The sequence below is a fragment of the Pseudoliparis swirei genome, unplaced genomic scaffold, assembly GCF_029220125.1.
Source record: "Pseudoliparis swirei isolate HS2019 ecotype Mariana Trench unplaced genomic scaffold, NWPU_hadal_v1 hadal_26, whole genome shotgun sequence".
In the NCBI taxonomy this organism is placed as follows: domain Eukaryota; kingdom Metazoa; phylum Chordata; class Actinopteri; order Perciformes; family Liparidae; genus Pseudoliparis; species Pseudoliparis swirei.
In genome coordinates, this window is record NW_026613262.1 from 9,721 (window position 1) to 14,692 (window position 4,972).

The window sequence follows — 4,972 nt, forward strand, 5'->3', positions numbered from 1 at the left end:
CCCTAACTGTTTAGGACCCGCCGCACCTACGCACGATCATATGATGGAACTCTCTCAGCAGGAAGGCCGCTGTTATTTGTCTGTCAAAGGACTGCAATTTACTGCAAACCTGACCGGAAGTGTTACTACTTCCCACAAGAAGCCTGATAATCCATCGACTAAAAGCAGTGGCACTTCCCAAGAACCTGGGAATTTCGACAATTCTGCCACTCAGAGGTTCTTACAGTGTGTCTGAATTTTTTTTGCACTTCTCACGTTATACGCAACGCAAGTTCTTTTTCCAGGGGACCCTGGCTCTAATAGAAATGTACTCTCCAGACTCTTTAAAGTGACTGGCCGACCTCGGGCGCATGTAAAAGGGACATTTTACACATCGCCATGAGTGTATACGCTAGTTACTACTTGAAGGTCATTTTTTCAGCTGGAGCGGACTTTTCTCACATCTCAAAACCTGATCCATTTATTCCAGGTCCATACCCCCAGACTGAGATGGATATAGCAATTCCCCGTTTGTATGAGTATCGTCGGCATGATGTGCCTAGGTCCAGATTACGCATCTTTCATATGACATTAGATGCCACAGTTAAACGTTGCTTTCAAGACAGTCATGAAATGCCCGGGCACGTTGGATGTGTGACCCCTCCTGAAGATCTTCAGTCATGCATCGGTGACGGGCCATAACTAACATTGTGGTTGTACGTGGCCACCACGGACATTATTGTTAAATGGGTTAACGTTGGTAGCGGGAAAGGCGCATGTATGGCATTACTACGTAACTCGTTATTCAAAGGACTCGATTGTACTCAGTTCGGTTCATGAAACATGGAGGGAATTACAGCATGAGCATGACATGGGGCCATACTGGCTTAACACCTTAGGATCCACCACATCGCTGGAAATTCAATTGGTATAAAGACGCAAGGGTGCGGAAAGAGTGACTGTTATTCAGTAAATCTGTGGATTATATCATGTCGGCTGTTGCAATGGTTTAGGGACTGCATTGTACAATACACCTGCTGAGCAGGGCAGGCTGGGCCCATCGTTCCTAGATCTGTCAGACACGATTGGCTATTCCCACAAGTCCGGTTTTGAAATAAAGACTTTTGGCTCCTATGATGCTAAGCGTTACTCCAGATCATATTTAGCATTAGGCCTATCCGCCTTAGTTTTAGATCTGCATTAAATGTACTTAGTGGTTGCATTAACGTTTTGAGTGCATTTATTACCATCCGATTTAAAGTTTGTTGACCCGTTCAATTATGACCCCAGCCCAGCCCCTAATACGAGGAATAGGCCGAATAGGCATCATGATAATTGCTAGCATGAATAAGCTCATAGGTTTTGCCTACCACTGCTGATGGACTGACAACGGGCAGTAATACAGGCTGACTGAACTTTGCCCCTGCCATTAATCGCACCCATCAAATCAAGATGGGCAGTAACGCCAACAAAAAACTCACTATGGTGTGTGACTAGCGACGCAAGCTTACAATGGCGTCTTCGTGCTAGCAGTGTAAAAATACGTCGCGTCGCCGTCGGGAACTCAGTGCGACTACTGTTATATATTTCTCCCAGCTTCCACTGTGCACAACTGCTCCGTCGTAGACCTAAAAGACATGCCACCAGATATCTGATTTTTGCGCGGCACGGAACTAAATAGTATGCTAAGAAGCCAAGTTAGCAGATGGCTCGGTACAATAAAGGAGCCCGCTCAATTTGGAGGCAAATCCTATTCCACCTTTAAAGGGCATTAGTTGCTGGACGGGCCGTGAAGTGGTGCCATACACGGTTACGTTGCGTATCTGATGGGCTGACACTATGATTTGTCCGAGGTCACTTTGTCAAGTATAGGCGATTCAGACAATTTGTAAATCCTACAGTCCAGGGACAGAATGCGCAAAGTCCCAGGCTTCTTAGCCTCCGTACGATATAGCGTGCGGAGCCACTGATCAAACACCAACATGCTAATTTAGTCTAAGCAACTCCTTAGCCCCGTCTATGTAGCCCCATCATTTGTAAAATCAGACTTAGAGGGCTTCCAAAGTGGCTAGCCTGCATTCAGATGCTTCAGTCTGAGGACGCGATACCATGTACATGCAGTACCGATATAACAGGGGGTCCATTTAGGCTAAGTCCAGGCTAGTACCGAAGGATTTAGGCGTCGACGTCCAGGTATCGGGCTAGGATGACTGAGAATTCAGTAGTACCCAGCGTAGCGAACCATAAATGCCGAAGGTGACTGTTTCAAAATTGCCAGTGAAACATTATTTTGTCTGTCGCATTGACAGGAAGCGGTGGAAAGTTGTCGGCGTAGGACCATGTCCAAAGGATGAGTCGCTTCGATACTGGCAGATTCAAAGCTCTAGTGACCGCCGAGTGAGCAGGCTCCCTTGTCGCTAGAGAGTGAGTCCCAACTGTCTAAATAAATTAACTGGTCAGACAGAGCAGACAGATTCGTAGGTATTGCTGACAATGTATTATAAAGTCTTGACAATAAGACTATCCTGATGCATCTGATAAGTGGCTTAAAAATAAACGTAAATAACGACCAAATACGTCGGATATGGAAAGTAGGGTCGAGGTGGCATTTTGGATCAGAGTAGTCTCGGAAAAGTTTCCTAGTCCACACATAAAATATCAGCTGCGCCCAAGACTAGAGAACACCACCTGACCAACGCCATCGTGCATTCAGGCAGCAGCTGCTGCAGGTGCTGCAGCAGACTGCCTGTGTTTCCAGATGCTGCTCAGCTGCCCAGCATCAGGTAGGCGGGCAGCGTCTCGGACCTCCGCAGTCCTTCGGTCCACGCTGGAACAAGGGAGCAGAAGAACATAACGACGGGCCACCGAGAAGAGACTAACCGCTGTGTGTGTTGTGTCCCAGCGGATCGTGAGCAGAGTCTGAGCGAGACATGAGGACCAGGAGGAGACGAGCCCTCCTCCTCCTCCTCTTTCACGTGGATCCGTGACGACTGAACGCCTGCCTCCATCAAGCCGGCCGACGCCATCACTTGGAAGTGGAATTTTTTTTTATTCCTGGTTTATCCATGACAGTCGTGGTGTTTGTCTTTAACTTAAATGACCCGTTTTGGGGTATGAAGAGTATCTGGATCATAACAGCCCCCTCCCGTCCCGGCAGCATCGTGTACCAGGGTTACCCGTCGTTCCTTTATCAGTCGTGGAACGTTCCAGAAACGGAATCTTCTCTCCGCTCCAAAGTATTTATTGTTTCAATTAGTTTGTTATCGGTCTTCTGTTGCTCGACGCAAAACACTTTCTAAAAGTGCAAATGTTTTGTTTGGTCATTTTGAAGGCTCTGTGAGAAAATAAAACAATGTGAGACAATTCAGAAGTTGTCTTGTGAGATTATTTCTTTTATTAAATTACGCCTCTCTTTCTACTTCTTGCTAATTATGTGTCATCGTTTCGTAAAATAGCTTGGGTGAAAACTTGTTTCAATGTCTTTTATTTCTGTCTAAGACTTGGGACATTGAACCCATCTGGACTCAACTCCTCGTCCAGTCAGTCCTGAACAGCTTTTGCTCTGTCTTTGTTGTGAAACCTCAGCATTATGACTAAAAGCAGTGACATTATTAACATTATTAACAAGAAAGTAGCACAACTTCATTTGTGAAGCTGAAACATAAATGTTTTAGGTAACATTTATTAAACCATTACAAATAGTTTCCATTTCATTTGTGAATTGACTCCATGGTTTCAGATGGACTTGAAAAGAACTGTAAAATTGTATTTCAAAAAGTCTTGTTTTGCTTGTAGCATCTTTTAATTATGAAGTCACAGAATACAATTTGTTGTCATGAAACAACTTCTGTCAACCAGGCTTTACTTTTCTGGATCTTTCTTCTGGGCGTGAAATAAATATCTTAGATTCAACAAAATTTAATTTAAATTCTACATATGTGTCATGATGCAGGTTTAAGGGTGTGTGTTTATAGCAGGATACATTTAATAATGGCGGTAACAAATCATCACCACAGTAAACAGTAAGATGTCAAAGTTAACTGCATGATATTAAAGACAAGATATGTACATTTATTCTCTTCAATGAAAATCATTACAATAACCAAAAAGAGTGATTAGTTTACTCAACGGGAGAGATGATCAGAGGAGCAGGTTATATAAGATAAAAACCAGGACAGAAGTATGGAGGAGTTTCTTCTTGAAGGAGCAGCCAGTAAAGGGTAGATGGAGCTGCAGCTACCGTCATAGAAGGAGACCAGACCACTCCTCTTAGTCCTGACACCCCATACAGGCTGAGACACTCAGGGAGAGAAGAACTGAAGGATCATCAAGAGCTTCGTACTTCTTTCTGTTCTCAACCATAGTCAGTAACCTTCTGAGACTCAGTAGGGTGGTCCTTTCCTTTTGCTCAACTCTCTGATGCTCTCACATCCCATTCAGTTTTTCCTTTAACTTGAACCTCAAAGTAAAATCTGCCTGAAGAGAAACTTTGCTTTGCTAAGACACAAGTACAAGAAGAAAATCTCTCTGGGTTGTTTAAGAGAATCTTATTCACATCAGTATCATTCACTTGTTTCCTGTCACCAGACAAGTTGAGGTCATGATGAGCTGTTTCAGGATCAAGAGTCAAGTCCACTGCAAACTTCTGGACCCTCTTCATCTCAGTTTCAGGAACCAGCTTCTTCATCACAACTTCAGGAACCAGCGTCTTCATCTTCACTTCAACCAGCGTCTTCATCATGTTCCTGAGCGTCCTCAGCCTGAGACAGCTCTCTCACAGTCCCTCATGTAGCGGTGCTGGAAGACACTGACCAAGACCATTCCTTGGTGGGTGGTGGATGGTGGATGTTGAGGACTGGACACTCTGGAGGTGAAGTGGTCTTCAGAGAGGAGAGCTTCTCCCCACCTCAGTGCTCTCTTCATCAGATCCAGAGATCTCCTGTTCCATCTCTCAGTGGCGTCTTCAGCCTGTTTCTTGGTGCTTCTCTGCTTC